Genomic DNA, 17,952 nt, shown 5'->3' with positions numbered 1-17,952 from the left:
AACCAGGAAGAAACAGAAAATATGAACAGACCAGTCACAAGTACTGAAATTGAAACTGTGATTAAAAACTTTCCAACAAACAAAAGTCCAGGAGCACATGGCTTCACAGGTGAATTCTATCAAACATTTAGAGAAGAGCTAACACCCATCCTTCTCAAACTCTTCCAAAAAATTGCAGAGGAAGGAACACTCCCAAACTCATTCGATGAGGCCACCATCACCCTAATACCAAAACCAGACAAAGATACTACAAAAAAAGAAAATTACAGACCAATATCACTGGTGAATATAGATGCAAAAATACTCAACAAAATACTAGCAAACAGAATCCAACAACACATTAAAAGGATCATACACCACGATCAAATGGGATTTATCTCAGGGATGCAAGGATTCATCAATATACACAAATCAATCAATGTGACACACCATATTAACAAACTGAAGAATAAAAACCATATGATCATCTCAATAGATGCCGAAAAACCTTTTGAAAAAATTCAACACCCATTTATGATAAAAACTCTCCAGAAAGTGGGCATAGAGGGAACCTACCTCAACATAATAAAGGCAAACACACAGCAAACATCATTCTCAATGGTGAAAAACTGAAAGCATTTCCTCTACGATCAGGAACAAGACAAGGATTTCCACTCTCTCCACTAGTATTCAACATAGTTTTGGACGTCCTAGCCATGGCAATCGGAGAAGAAAAATACATAAAAGGAATACAAATTGGAAAAGAAGAATTAAAACTGTCACTGTCTGTAGATGACATGATACTGTACATAGACAGTCCTATAAATGCCACCAGAAAACTACTAGAGCTAGTCAATGCGTTTGGTAAAGTAGCAGGATACAAAATTAATTCACAGAAATCTCTTGCATTCCTATACACTAATGACGAAAAATCTGAAAAAGAAATTTTGGAAACACTACCATTTACCATTGCAACAAAAAGGATAAAAAACCTAGGAATAAACCTACCTAGGGAGACAAAAGGCCTGTATACAGAAAACTATATGACTCTGATGAAAGAAATTAAACAGATTAAACAGATCTCTCCAACAGATGGAGAGATATACCATGTTCTTGGATTGGAAGAATCAATATTGTGAAAATGACTATACTATGCAAAGTAATCTACAGATTCAATGCAATCCCTATCAAATTACCAATGGCATTTTTTATGGAACTAGAACAAATCATCTTAAAATTTGTATGGAGACAAAAAAGAGCCTGAGTAGCCAAAGCAGTCTTGTGGGGAAAAAAACGGAGTTGTAGGAATCAGACTCCCTGACTTCAGACTATACTACGAAGCTACAGTAATCAAGACAATATAGTATTGGCACAAAAACAGAAACATAGATCAATGGAACAAAATAGAAAGTCCAGAGATAAACCCACGCACCTATGATCAACTAATCTATGACAAAGGAGGCAAAGGTATACAATGGAGAAAAGACAGTCTCTTCAATAAGTGGTGCTGGGAAAACTGGACAGCTACATGTAAAAGAATGAAATTAGAATACGCCCTAACACCATACACAAAAATAAAGTCAAAATGGATTCGAGACCTAAATGTAAGACCAGACACTGTAAAACTCTTCAAGGAAAACATAGGAAGAACACTCTTTGACATAAATCACAGCAAGATCATTTTTTTTTTTTTTTGCGATACGCGGGCCTCTCACTGCCGCGGCCTCTCCCATTGTGGAGCACAGGGTCCGGACACGCAGACTCAGCGGCCATGGCTCATGGGCCCAGCCGCTCCATGGCACGTGGGATCCTCCCAGACCGGGGCACGAACCCGTGTCCCCTGCATCGGCAGGCGGACTCTCAACCACTGTGCCACCAGGGAAGCCCCAGCAAGATCTTTTTTGATCCACCTCCTAGAGTAATGGAAATAAAAACAAAAATAAACAAATGGGACCTAATGAAACCTAAAAGCTTTTGCACAGTAAAGGAAACCATAAACAAGATGAAAAGACAACCGTCAGAATGGGAAAAAATATTTTCAAATGAATCAACGGACAAAGGATTAATCTCCAAAATATATAAACAGCTCATGCAACTCAATATTAAAGAAACAAACAACCCAATCCAAAAATCGGCCGAAGACCTAAATAGACATTTCTCCAAACAAGACCTACAGATGGCCAAGAAGCATATGAAAAGATGCTCAACATCACTAATTATTAGAGAAATGCAAATCAAAACTACAATGAGGTATCACCTCACACCAGTTAGAATGGGCATCATCAGAAAATCTACAACCAACGAATGCTGGAGAGGGTTTGGAGAAAAGGGAACCCCTTGCACTGTTGGTGGGAATGTAAATTGATACAGCCACTATGGAGAACAATATGGAGGTTCCTTAAAAATCTAAAAATAGAATTACCATATGATCTAGAAATCCCACTACTGGGCATATACCCAGAGAAAACCATAATTCAAAAAGACACATGCACCCCAATGTTTGTTGCAGCATTATTTACAATAGCCAGGTCATGGAAGCAGCCTAAATTCCCATCGACAGATGAATGGATAAAGATGATATGGTACATATATACAATGGAAAATTACTCAGGCATAAAAAGGAAGGAAATTGAGTCATTTATTGAGATGTAGACAGATCTAGAGACTGTCATACAGAGTGAAGTAAATCAGAAAGAGAAGAACAGATATCGTATATTAACATATATATGTGGAAACTAGAAAAATGGTACAGATTAGCCAGTTTGCAGGGCAGAAGTTGAGACACAGATGTAGAGAACAGACGTATGGACACCAAGGGGGGAAAACTGCAGTGGGATGGGGATGGTGGTGTGCTGAATTGGGCGATTGGGATTGACATGTATACACTGATGTGTATAAAATTGGTGACTGATAAGAACCTGCAGTACAAACAAATAAACAAAACAACTAATACTATATTTCCTTTGGGTTATTTGTATGGAAATATGTTAATATAAGTGTTTCAGACATTACATGAAATTTCTAAAAATCTTTAAAAAAAAAAAGTAAGCTCAAAATGGTTTAAAAACTTAAAACCACTGAAACTCCTAGTGGAGAACATAGGCAGAACACACTTTGATACAAACCACAGCAATATTTTCTTGGATATCTCTCCTAAGGCAAAGGGAATAAAAGCAAAAAAAAACAAATCATCCCTAATTAAACTTAAAAACTTTTGCACAGCAAAGGAAACCAAATAAAAAAAAACCCCAAAACACAGTCTATGAAATGGGAGAAAATATTTACAAATGATGCAACTTACAAGAGGTAAATATACAAAATATACAAACTGTTCATCCAACTCAATATCAAAAAGCCAAACAACCCACTCTGAAAATGAGCAGAAGAACTGAATAGACATTTTTGCAGTGAAGACATATAGATAACTAACAGGCCTGTGAAAAGACGCTCAGTATCCCTAAATTATTAGAGAAATGCAAATCAAAACAACAATGAGATATCACCTCACACCTGCCAAGATAGCTATCATGAAATTGTCTACAAATTACACATGTAATTTGGAGAGGATGTGGAGAAAGTGGAACAACTATAAACTGTTGGTGGGAATGTAAATTGGTGCAGCCAGTATAGAAAACAGTATTGAGGTTCTCAAAAAACTAAAAGAGAACTACCATATGCTCCAGCAATTCTACTCTTGGGTATATACCTGGAAAAAACAAAAATGCTAATTCAAAAAGATACATGCACCTCAATATTCATAGCAGCACTATTTACAATAACAAAGATATGGAATCAACTCTAGTGTCCATCAACAAACAAATGGATTATGAAGATGTGGCAGATATAGATAGATGATAGATAGGCAGATAGATAGATAGTTGTCCAAAAAGTTTGTCCACGTTTTTCTGTAAGATGTAATGGAAAAACCCGAACAAAGTTTTTGGACAAAAATATACATTTTCAATTGGCTGCAAAACAACAGCCATCTAATAACAAATGCTTCTCCACCCTCACCCTATCACAGCTCTGGGAGAATCATGGGTCTAACCATGGGTGTGGTGGGGGTGGCATTGCAAAAAGCCAGGGTGAATGGGAGTAGCCAGTGACGGGATGGTCAGTCGCCACCCCCCGTGTGCACAGAGCCCTCTGTATATGATAAGATATTACTCAGCCATAAAAAAACAGAAGAATGAAATACTGACATTTGCAGCAATGTGGATAGGTCTAGAGAATATTATGCTTAGTGAAATAAGTCAGATAGATAAATTCAAATGCTGTATGATATCACTTATATGTGGCATCTAAAAATAAAACAGGTGAATGTATATAACAAAACAGAAACAGACTCACGGACATAGAGAACAAACTAGTTGCTACCCTTGTGGGCAAGGGGGATGGGTGAGATGGGGTATATGATTAACAAACATATACACAAACAACTATTTATAAAATAAATAAGCAAGAAGGATGTACTGTACATCACAGGGAATTATGACCACTATCCTATATTAACTTATATTAACTTATAATGGAGTATAATCTGCAAAACTACTGAATCATTATGCTGTACTCCCAAAACTAACATAATATTGTAAATCAACTATACTTCAATGAAAATAAATTTTAAAAATAAATACAATTTTGAAGTAAAATGAAAAAAAAACCACCACAATTAGATACCACCTCATACCTGTCCAAATGGCTATCATCAAAAATCTACAAATAACAAATGTTGGTGAGGATGCCGAGAAAAGGGCATCCTTGTACAGGGCAATGTAAACTGTTGTAGCCACTGTGGAAAACAGTATGGAGTTTCCTCAAAAATACTGAAAATGTATATGCCATATGATCAAGCAATTCCACTCCTAGGTATGTATTCAAAGAAAATGAAAACACTAATTTTGTATGATACATGCACCCCAATGTCCATCGCATCACTATTTATAATAGCAAAGATATGGAAGCAACTTGTGTCCATCAACAGAAGAATGGATAAAGAGGCTGCAGTCTATCTCTCTATCTATCTACAGAGAGAGAGAAAGAGAGAGGGAGGGAGGGAGGGAGGGAAGGAGGGAAAGAAGGAAAGTGGAATATTATATATTAAAAAATGAAAATTTGCCATTTGAAACAACATGGATGAAACTGGAGGGTATTATGCTTACTGAAATAAGTCAGAGAAAGACAGATACTGAATATTATCATGTATATGTGGAATCTAAGAAATAAAACAAATGAGTGAATGTAACAAAACAGATGCACAGATATAGAGAACAAACTAGTGGTTACTAGTGGGGAGAGGGAAAGGGGGAAGGGGCACAATAAGGGTAGGGGATTATGTGGTACAAACTACGATGTATAAAATAAATAACCTACAAGGATATATTGTACAGCACAAGGAATATAGCTAATATTTTATAATAACTGCAAATGGAGTAAAATCTATAAAAAATATTGAATCATTATGTTATACACCTGAATCTAATATAGTATTGTAAATCAAATATACTTCAATTTAAAAAAAATATTTTCAGGTGGCTATGCTTTGAAAAACACTCCATTGAAATACTGTGCTGTACAAGACAAAATTTGACAAACATGTTTGAAGATATAGCATGATGGCATTGAAAGGCCATGGATACAGAATTAAAACATACCAGGGTTCAAGTTCTGTCTTTTCACCAATCTGAGTCTGAGTCTGAGTTTCTTCATGTGTAAAAAACAGAAGTTAAAAGTATTTTATAAGGCTTTGTGAATATTAAATCTATATAAATCAAAAGAAAATTTTATATTTATTTGGGGAAATACTGTTAGCCATATTTTCATCAAATTTAGAGAATATGTTCAGGATGATCTACTTTACAATATAGGTTCATCATGTGCTTGAAATTCTCTTTGATATCACCTAGGGTGTACTTCAAAAATAGGCAGTCATTTTTCAGATAAACTAAAATCAAATGGTGGATTTTTCCCCAAAAAATGGAGAATATTTCTTAAACAGGCATATTTATATCAGAATATCTTAGTCTTTATATAAGTATACATATTTTATACATATTTATATAAGTATAGAATATATCGATATATATGTGGATGCCTTAAAATACTCTGTATTTATGTCTTAATATATATGAGAATGTGTCCCTGAAATTAACTCTTCTCTCTACTCCAGCCCCATCCATGTTGTTTTGGTTTGGCCCTTTGCTGGCAGGTTTATAGATCTGAAATGCGACCTTCTCCACAGACGCAGCCTCTTGGGAACTCTACTCCTATCACTTTCTCTCTGATTGTTCCTGTCTCTGGGAACAGCCTTGCTAGGCCAGTCTACCTTTCCTTACCCTACTTGGAATTCTTATAAACACAGTGTTCTACTTCTTGATACAAAATCCATCATCCTCTCTTCCTCTGAAAAAGAGAAAGTTCATAGTCTCTGAGATGCACAGCATATTGACTAAATTAAAGCAAAGTGATGGTAGGCTAGGAGATGGTAGATGCTGGTGCCAATAGAGATGAGCAGGTGAAAGTTTTCCTACTGGCTTGAACCATCCACCTATGTCCCTACTCTCAGTCTAGTGAATAAGGCACTGTAATGAATGAAACAGGTACACAGAGAAAAATGTTCCATACAATGTGATAAGTGCAAAGATGAATATAAGCACAGAGTAATATGGGACCACATTTGGGAGAACCCAGCCCAGAAGTGGTAGAAGAAACAAGAGTGGTGAGTGAATATTTCAGGAAGGACATGGAGACCACTTGAAGGATGAACAGAATTTATTAATTCACAAAGGACGTGGTTCAGCGTAGGGTGAGGTAGGGGCACCACAGGCATTAGGAGAACTTAAGCAAAGGCACAAATCAAATAGAAATACTAGAGTTAAAAGCTACAGTATGATGAATTAAGAAGAGACCTGGGGGAAAGCAAGGTCAGGATAAAGAAGATACTCGAAATACATGTCAGGCAACCCAGAAAGCAATGATGAGACTCCTAAACAGGAAAATAATATAGTGAAAGTTATGATGGGCAAACATACTCTGGTAGAAGTGTAGTGCTTGTATTTGTGGCATGTAAGTAGACAACAAGGAAATTAATTAGGAGTCCAGGTAAGAAACTATTTGGGTCTAAACAAGCCTCAACAGAAGCTGAAGAAGTTGCAGTTGCTCCCTGTGTTATCTAGAGCCAAAAACTTAGCTTCCCGGTTAAGTGGGTACAGGATTGCCGGTACACTTATTGTGTCTTTTGCCTTTCATATGTTATTGATATTATATAAGGATGCTTCATAATTCCATTTGTCCAATTTTCTCACTTTGTGTTCTTATATCACCCATCAATCAAAGGCTTCTGGAATCTTCCCCAATAGAGACCTCAAATGCCAAAATCCATTTAATCTGAGGTACCCCTCTCAGTGGGGTCAGCTGTGCTCCTATGGAACTTGACTGTAAAACTAAATTTTAAAAAATTAGATAAAGTTGGTTTGTGCTGGCTCTGAAAACATTCCTGACCCATCCTTGGGCCTGGTCCTCTCACTAAACTCTGCTACCCATTATTGCCCTGGATTTTGGATTCCTAACTTGTTTTGACTTGACCTTATTTCCTGATCACCCTTTCCTGGCTCTGGTGTCCAGCTTTTGGAATCACCAAAGGCTTTTGAACATGATTGACCCTTCTTTATTGCAAATCCTGTGTAATACTGAAACTTCTGACACTCCCTCCCCGCCCATCTCCATAGTGCCTACCAGTTGAGGAGTGAGACTATTCACTTGGAAAAACCTGGTAGAATTTCCCTTAGCAAATCTCAAGGCATCTTTGGAGCAGTGTTTCCCAAGTTGCATTCAGTAGAATACTAGAATTCTGAAAAGTATCAAAAAGTGTACTATAGAACAGAAGATTTTACAGTCAAATATGTTTGGAAAAGCCTGGATTTTCTAGTCCTTCTGTGGTGACTCATAAAAACCAACACATTTAAAACGCTCCGAGGAGTCTTTTCATAAAGAAATGTGTTTAGGAATTTCCTGGTGGTACAGTGGTTGAGAATCCACCTGCCAATGCAGGGGACATGGGTTGGAGTCCTGGTCCAGGAAGATCCCACGTGCCGCGGATCAACTAAGCCTGTGCACCACAACTACTGAGCCTGCACTCTAGAGCCTGCGAGACACGACTACTGAAGGCCGCGTGCCTAGAGCCCATGCTCCGCAACAAGAGAAGCCACTGCAATGAGAAGCCCGTGCATCACAACAAAGAGTAGCCCCTGATCGCTGCAACTAGGGAAAGGCTGTGCACAGCAAAGAAGACCCAATGCAGCCAAAAAAAAAAAAGAAGAATAAAAAAGAAATGTGTTTAATGTTTAACACAGCACTTACAAGCTTATTTGGCCAAGGAAGCATTTTGTTTCTTACAGAATATCTGTGAAAATCCTGTAGTATACAATTGTAGTGTACAATTTGGGGAATATTAGTCACACATTTGGCTTGCTTCAGTATCTTTTAAAATGCCATAAGAAACTGGTATGGTGAAAATAATTAAGTTTTGGAGTCAGGCAGAAGCCCTGGCTTCCAGCATTTGCTCCCCAATTCATCGCTTGTATTATATGGCCTTGAACAAGTCCCTTAAATTTTTCCCCCATCTGTAAGAGTAACAAAGAAATACTAACAGCAGCCACAATAAAATTCTCATTTACTGAGGATTCACTACATGCTAAGTAACCGTGTAAAACTCTATATAAATGTCAGTTGTTATTATAAAAAATAAAAATGTTTTTCAATTGTGGTTCAAGTCCTTTCATCCCACTTCTCTTTCCCTTAGATGACCAAGGTTTTGGGAGAAATGATATTAGTAAGCTTATTATTTAATCCAAGTGACAGAGTCAGGCTTTGATCTTTATAAGCCCAGTGTTTCTGCTTTCTTCCTTCTCTCTCATGCAGAGCTGCTCTTCCACCTTTTCTGTATATTCATTTCCATTTGGGAAGTGTAGGGCTGCTTAAGTGCCATTATTTTCTTGGTTGCATTACCAGGTTAGAAGTTTTATTGAGGTTTTATGTATTGAAGTAGCATATCTTCCATTTTACATTGCTTGTACTAATCAGAACCATGTCTTCAGAGGTGGCAACAGCAGGGGTGTGAGGTGACATTGGAATACGTATTTCTTTCTTTTTTTTTTTTTCATTTTACATCTTTATTGGAGTATAATTGCTTTACAATGGTATGTTAGTTTCAGCTTCACAACAAAATGAATCAGTTATATATATACATATGTTCCCATATCTCTTCCCGCTTGCATCTCCCTCCCTCCCACCCTCCCTATCCCACCCCTCCAGGCAGTCACAAAGCTCCGAGCTGATCTCCCTGTGCTATGCGGCTGCTTCCCACTAGCTATCTACCTTACGTTTGGTAGTGTATATATGTCCGTGCCTCTCTCTCGCTTTGTCACAGTTTACCCTTCCCCCGCCCATAGCCTCAAGTCCATTCTCTAGTAAGTCTGTGTCTTTATTCCTGTTTCACCCCTAGGTTTTTCATGACACTTTTTTTCTTAAATTCCATATATATGTGTTAGCATACGGTATTTGTCTCTCTCTTTCTGACTTACTTCACTCTGTATGACAGACTCTAGGTCTATCCACCTCATTACAAATAGCTCAATTTCGTTGCCTTTTATGGCTGCGTAATATTCCATTGTATATATGTGCCACATCTTCCGTATCCATTCATCCGATGATGGACACTTAGGTTGTTTCCATCTCCAGGCTATTGTAAATAGAGCTGCAATGAACATTTTGGTACATGACTCTTTTTGAATTATGGTTTTCTCTGGGTATATGCCCAGTAGTGGGATTTCTGGGTCATATGGTAGTTCTATTTGTAGTTTTTTAAGGAACTTCCATACTGTTCTCCACAGTGGCTGTATCAATTTACATTCCCACCAACAGTGTAAGAGGCTTCCCTTTTCTCCACACCCTCTCCAGCATTTATTGTTTCTAGATTTTTTGATGATGGCCATTCTGACTGGTGTGAGATGATATCTCATTGCAGTTTTGATTTGCATTTCTCTAATGATTAGTGATGTTGAGTATTCTTTCATGTGTTTGTTAGCAGTCTGTATATCGTCTTTGGAGAAATGTCTATTTAAGTCTTCTGCCCATTTTTGGACTGGGTTGTTTGTTTTTTTGTTATTAAGCTGCATGAGTTGCTTATAAATTTTGGAGATTAATCCTTTGTCATTTGCTTCATTTGCAAATATTTTCTCCCATTCTGAGGGTTGTCTTTTGGTCTTCTTTATGGTTTCCTTTGCTGTGCAAAAGCTTTGAAGTTTCATTAGGTCCCATTTGTTTACTTTTGTTTTTATTTCCATTTGTCTAGTAGGTGGGTCAAAAAGGACCTTGCTGTGATTTATGTCATAGAGTGTCCTGCCTATATTTTCCTCTAAGAGTTTGATAGTTTCTGGCCTTACATTTAAGTCTTGAATCCATTTTGAGCTTATTTTTGTGTATGGTGTTAGGGAGTGATCTAATCTCATACTTTTACATGTACCTGTCCAGTTTTCCCAGCACCACTTATTGAAGAGGCTGTCCTTTCTCCACTGTACATTCCTGCCTCCTTTATCAAAGATAAGGTGACCATATGTGCATGGGTTTATCTCTGGGCTTTCTATCCTGTTCCATTGATCTATATTTCTGTTTTTATGCCAGTACCATACTGTCTTGATTACTGTAGCTTTGTTGTATAGTCTGAAGTCAGGAAGCCTGATTCCTCCAGCTCCATTTTTCGTTCTCAAGATTGCTTTGGCTATTCGGGGTCTTTTGTGTTTCCATACAAATTGTGAAATTTTTTGTTCTAGTTCTGTGAAAAATGCCAGTGGTAGTTTGATAGGGATTGCATTGAATCTGTAGATTGCTTTGGGTAGTAGAGTCATTTTCACAATGCTGATTCTTCCAATCTAAGAACATGGTATATCTCTCCATCTATTTGTATCATCTTTAATTTCTTTCATCAGTGTCTTATAATTTTCTGCATACAGGTCTGTATTTCTAATTTTACTTGATTTCCAAGAACTTACATTTCTCTTTTTATACACTACACACTCTTTTAACTCCATTATAAATATTGTCTTTTAATCCTCACCATAACCCTGTGTAATAGATATCATTATTATTGCCATTTTAATAGCTGACAAGACTGAGACAGGTTAATTAGCCTGCCCATGTAATTAGAAAGTGGCACAACTAAGAAATGAACCAAGGCAATTACTGGCTTTATAGATATGATCTCAATCACTGTGCTATATTGCTGCCTATGAGACTTTCAAGGACAGGAAATACCTATTCATTTCATGAGGTCCACTTCAAGTAGCTCTCCCTGAACCCTAAACGCTCCTCTGGCAAGGCTTCTAAGACTTTTTTATTTTAACATCTTTATTGGAGTATAATTGCTTTACAATGGTGTGTTAGTTTCTGCTTTACAACAAAATGAATCAGTTATATATATATACATATGTTCCCATATCTCTTCCCTCTTGCGTCTCCCTCCCTCTCACCCTCCGTATCCCACCCCTCCAAGCGATCACAAAGCACCGAGCTGATCTCCCTGTGCTGTGCGGCTGCTTCCCACTAGCTATCTCCCTTACCTTTGGTAGTGTATATATGTCCGTGCCTCTCTCTCGTTTTGTCACAGCTTACCTTTCCGTCTCCCCATATCCACAAGTCCATGCTCTAGTAGGTCTGTGTCTTTATTCCTGTCTTACCCCAGGTTCTTCATGACATTATTTTTTCTTAAATTCCATATATATGTGTTAGCAAATGGTATTTGTCTCTCTCTTTCTGACTTACTTAACACTGTATGACAGACTCTAGGTCTATCCACCTCATTACAAATAGCTTAATTTCGTTTCTTTTTATGGCTGAGTAATATTCCATTGTATATATGTGCCACATCTTCTATATCCATTCATCCGATGATGGACACTTAGGTTGTTTCCATCTCCAGGCTATTGTAAATAGAGCTGCAATGAACATTTTGGTACATGACTCTTTTTGAATTATGGTTTTCTCAGGGTATATGCCCAGTAGTGGGATTTCTGGGTCATATGGTAGTTCTATTTGTAGTTTTTTAAGGAACTTCCATACTGTTCTCCACAGTGGCTGTATCAATCTACATTCCCACCAACAGTGAAAGAGGGTTCCCTTTTCTCCACACTCACGCCAGCATTTACTGTTTCTAGATTTTTTGTTGATGGCCATTCTGATTGGTGTGAGATGATATCTCATTGTAGTTTTGATTTCCATTTCTCTAATGATTAGTGATGTTGAGCATTCTTTCATGCGTTTATTAGCAGTCTGTTTATCTTCTTTGAGAAATGTCCATTTAGGTCTTCAGCCAATTTTTGGATTGGGTTTTTTGGTTTTTTGTTATTAAGCTGCATGGGCTGCTTATAAATTTTGAAGATTGATCCTTTGTCAGTTGCTTCATTTGCAAATATTTTCTTCCATTCTGAGGGTTCTCTTTTGGTCTTGTTTATGGTTTTCTTTGCTGTGAAAAAGCTTTGAAGTTTCATTAGGTCCCATTTGTTTATTTTTGTTTTTATTTCCGTTTCCCTAGGAGATGGGTCAAAGAGGATTCTACTGTGATTTATGTCATAGAGTGTTGTGCCTATATTTTCCTCTAAGAGTTTGATAGTTTCTGGCCTTACATTTAGGTCTTTAATTCATTTTGAGTTTATTTTTGAGTATGGTGTTAGAGAGAGATCTAGTCTCATATTTTTACATGTACCTGTCCAGTTTTCCCAGCACCACTTATTGAAGAGGCCATCCTTTCTCCACTGTACATTCCTGCCTCCTTTATCAAAGATAAGGTGACCATATGTGCGTGGGTTTATCTCTGGACTTTCTATCCTGTTCCATTGATCTATATTTCTGTTTTTGTGACAGTACCATACTGTCTTCATTACTGTAGCTTTGTAGTATATTCTGAAGTCAGGGAGCCTGAGTCCTCCAGCTCCGTTTTTCGTTCTCATGATTGCTTTGGCTATTCGGGGTCTTTTGTTTTTCCATACAAATTGTGAAATCTTTTGTTCTAGATCTGTGAAAAATGCCAGTGGTAGTTTGATAGTGATTGCATTGAATCTGTAGATTGCTTTGGGTAGTAGAGTCATTTTCACAATGTTGATTCTTCCAATCCAAGAACACGGTATATCTCTCCACCTCTTTGTATCACCTTTAATTTCTTTCATCAGTGTGTCATAATTGTCTGCATACAGGTCTTTTGTCTCCTTAGGTAGGTTTATTCCTAGATATTTTATTCTTTTTGTTGCAGTGGTAAATGGGAGCGTTTTCTTGATTTCACTTTCAGATTTTCATCATTATTGTATAGGAATGCCAGAGATTTCTGGGCATTAATTTTGTATCCTGATACATTACCAAATTCATTGATTAGCTCTAGAAGTTTTCTGGTAGCATCTTTAGGATTCTCTATGTATAGTATTATGTCACCTGCAAACAGTGACAGCTTTACTTCTTTTCTGATTTGGGTTCCTTTTATTTAGGTTTCTTCTCTGATTGCTGTGGCTAAAACTTCCAAAACTATGTTTAATAAGAGTGGTGAGAGTTGGAACCTTGTCTTGTTCCTGATCTTAGTGGAAATGTGTTCAGTTTTTCACCATTGAGGATGATGTTGACTGTGGGTTTGCCATATATGGGCCTTATTATGTTGAGGAAAGTTCCCTCTATGCCTACTTTCTGCAGGGTTTTTATCATAAATGGGTGTTGAATTTGGTCGAAAGCTTTCTCTGCATCTATTGAGATGATCATATGGTTTTTCTCCTTCAATTTGTTTATATGCTGTATCATGTTGACTGATCTGCGTATATTGAAGAGTCCTTGCATTCCTGGAATAAATCCCACTTGATCATGGTGTATGATCCTTTAAATGTGCTGTTGGATTCTGTTCGCTAGTATCTTGTTGAGGATTTTTGCATCTATGTTCATCAGTGATATTGGCCTGTAGTTTTCTTTCTTTGTGACATCTTTGTCTGGTTTTGGTATCGGGGTGATTGTGGCCTTGTAGAATGATTTTGGGAGAGTTCCTCCTCTGCTATATTTTGGAAGAGTTTGAGAAGGATAGGTGTTAACTCTTCTCTAAATGCTTGATAGAATTCGCCTGTGAAGCCATCTGGTCTTGGGCTTTTGTTTGTTGGAAGATTTTTAATCACAGTTTCAATTTCAGTGCTTGTGATTGGTCTGTTCATATTTCCTATTTCTTCCTTATTCAGTCTTGGCAGTTGTGCATTTCTAAGAATTTATCCATTTCTTCCAGGTTGTCCATTTTATTGGCATAGAGTTGCTTGTAGTAATCTCTCATGATCTTTTGTATTTCTGCAGTGTCAGTTGTTACTTCTCCTTTTTCATTTCTAATTCTATTGATTTGAGTCTTCTCCCTTTTTTTCTTGATTATTCTGGCTAATGATTTATCTATTTTGTTTATCTTCTCAAAAAACCAGCTTTTAGTTTTATTGATCTTTGCTATCGTTTCCGTCATTTCTTTTTCATTTATTTCTGATCTGATTTTTATGATTTCTTTCCTTCTGCTAACTTTGAGGTTTTTTTCTTCTTCTTTCTCTAATTGCTTTAGGTGCAAGGTTAGGTTGTTTATTTGAGATGTTTCCTGTTTCTTTGTGGTAGAATTTTATTGCTATAATATTCCCTCTTAGAACTTCTTTTGCTGTATCCCATAGATTTTGGATCATCGTGTCTCCATTGTCATGTGTTTCTAGGTATTTTTTAATTTTCTCTTTGATTTTTTCAGTGATCTCTTCGTTATTAAGTAGTGTATTGTTTAGCCTCCATGTGTTTGTATTTTTTACAGATCTTTTCCTGTAATTGATATCTGGTCTCATAGCGTTGTGGTCGGAAAAGATACTTGATACAATTTCAATTTTCTTAAACTTACCAAGGCTTGATTTGTGACCCAAGATATGATCTATCCTGGAGAATGTTCCATGAGCACTTGAGAAAAATGTGTATTCTGTTGTTTTTGGATAGAGTGTCCTATAAATATCAATTAAGTCAAAAAAAATCTTGTTTAATGTATCATTTAAAGCTTGTGTTTCCTTATTTATTTTCATTTTGGATGATCTGTCCATTGGTGACAGTGGGGTGTTAAAGTTCCCTACTATGAATGTGTTACTGTCAATTTCTCCTTTTATGGCTGTTAGTATTTGCCTTATGTATTGAGGTGCTCCTATGTTGGGTGCATAATTATTTACAATTGTTATATCTTCTTCTTGGTTTAATCCCTTGATCATTATGTAGTGTCCTTCTTTTTCTCTTCTAATAGGCTTTATTTTAAAGTCTATTTTGTCTGATATGAGAATTGCAACTCCTGCTTTCTTTTTTTTCCATTTGCATGAAATATCTTTTTCGATCCCCTTACTTTCAGTCTGTATGTATCTCTAGGTCTGAAGTGGGTCTCTTGTAGACAGCAAATATATGGGTCTTGTTTTTGTATCCATTCAGCCAATCTGTGTCTTTTGGTGGGAGCATTAGTTCATTTACCTTTAAGGTAATTATCGATATGTATGTTCCTATTCCCATTTTCTTAATTGTTTTGGGTTCATTATTTTAGATCTTTACCTTCTCTTGTGTTTCTTGCCTAGAGAAGTTTCTTTAGCAGTTGTTGTAGAGCTGGTTTGGTGGTGCTGAACTCTCTCAGCTTTTCTTGTCTGTAAATGTTTTAATTTCTCCATCAAATCTGAACGAGATCCTTGCTGGGTAGAGTAATCTTGGTTGCAGGTTCTTCTCCTTCATCACTTTAAATATGTCCTGCCAGTCCCTTCTGGCTTGCATAGTTTATGGTAGGCAGCTGGAGGGCTAGAACTCAGATAGGCGTAAGCTAGAATTCTGGCTCTTCCACCTATTCTCTGTGTGATATTGGACAACTTATTTTAGTTATTTGAGCTTCATTTCCCTCAGTAAAATGGGGTACATAATACTTACATTGCTAGTGTGTTGTAAAGATTCAGTGAGTTCAAGTCTCATACAACACAGGTCTTTAAACATGTATTTTTCACCCTATATGACATTTGACTCATTCCAGGTCAACTAAGTCAGCATTTCTCAGGGTGGGACCCAAATAATTATGCTTTTAAAAACCCCTTAGATCATTCTTAGTGAGTGTCTAAGCTCTACCACTACTGATTTGTTGGTAAGATTAAATCCAATACTGTATCATTTGTTATGGTTAACACTGGGAATTTTTTTACAAGTGAACCATTTTTACTTTTTTCTGTTTTTTAGAAATGTTCTCATGGTTTTCATTTTTTATTTTTAATTTAAAAAATTTTTTTGGAATATAGTTGACTTACAATGTTGTTTTAGTTTCAGGTGTACAACAAGGTGAATCAATTATATATATACAAATATCGACTCTTTTGTTGTTGTTAGATTCTTTCTCCATATAGACCATTACAGAGTACTGAGTAGAGTTCCCTGCACTATAGATTAAGTCCTTATTAGTTATCTATTTTATAAATAATAGTGTATATATGTCAATCCCAGTCTCCCAGTTTATTCCTTCCCCCTTATCCCCTGGTAACCATAAGTTTGTTTTCTATGTCCATGATTCTACTTATGTTTTGTAAATAAATTTATTTGTACCCTTTTTTTATAAGAAAGACAAATATCAAGTGAATCATTTTGAGAACCTCATGCTTTCTACCTTTTGATGCTGTAGTTTTGGGAGAGTGATGCTGAAGTGTAAACAGTGACTGGGTTGAGATCTTAGCAGGCAGGGGCTTTTACCAAGACTGACAGACTGCATGTGTCTTTACCTCTTCCTTGTTCATGTCTTAATTTCCATCATCAAGTTCCTGTCAGTGCTGCACCCCAGCTCAGCAACTCAATGTAGCATAAGAAAGTTGTGACTTCAGCCCCTTAGCTGGGAGTAAGCAGGTGTTTCTATCACTTTCGTAAAAAGGAGAAAGCTGAGAGTCAAAAGTATGTAGCTTCCAAAAGCCACACAGCGAGGGAATAGCAGAGATGAAATTGGAGTCCATCTATGTATGACTCAGAAACTCTTGAGTTTCTTCCACTTGTGGCAATGTACTACTTCTCCAAAAGAAAACTGGGGAGAAGAGCTTCTTGGTCAACAATCATTTATTAAGCACCTAATATATGCTTCATATTTGAACTAGGAGATTTTCTTAATTTAAAACTTGTGACAACTACATAGGGTAAGTATTTTCATTGTTTCTCTTTAACAGATGAAACTGAGTCTAGAATTATTTTCCAATCACAACAATTTTGTTATTCATATGGCTATTAGAAATCAGTGTTCTCATTTATTAAGGGCATAAACCACTCAAGGGCTTAAAGGTATTGCTAAGGGTTAACCTCACCTTGCTTCTCCCCTACTTACAACTATTCACTGGCTCAGCATTGCCTTTAGGATTAGGTCTATAATCCTTTTTGTGGTCTACAGAACACTTCAAGATTTAGCTCCTGTTTCATTTCTCTCCTCTCTTGTTTTTACATTAATATACTCTAGCCATTCTGAACAATCTGTAGCTCACCAAAATTTCTCTTTGACCTATGGGACATTGTAAATGCTGCTCCTGCTGCTTAGGATGATTTTTCCAACTGCCTCATCTCATGTCTGATTATCTTCACCAGTTGCATCAGGTATCCAATTTATTCAATCATTCATTCATTCATTTGACAAATAATTACCAGTCACCTACCATGTGTCAGACTCTATGGAGTTCTGAGTTCTAAAATAGTGAACTCAGTAGCAACATCATCACAGAGCTTACATTCTGTAGGGGGAAACATAACCCCAAGATATAAAAAGTTAAATATATAGTAGTTAATGATACATACTATAAAGTGAAGTGAGATAGGACTTGTGTACATGGGATAAGCTTGCAATTTTAGAGAGACTAGCCAGGGATACCTTCATACATTTTAGTAAATACCTGAAGAAATTGGAGGAGC

This window comes from Tursiops truncatus, chromosome X (assembly GCF_011762595.2).
Source record: "Tursiops truncatus isolate mTurTru1 chromosome X, mTurTru1.mat.Y, whole genome shotgun sequence".
NCBI lineage: Eukaryota > Metazoa > Chordata > Mammalia > Artiodactyla > Delphinidae > Tursiops > Tursiops truncatus.
The sequence above is the reverse complement of the archived record's forward strand: the minus strand, read 5'-3'. Positions refer to the sequence as shown.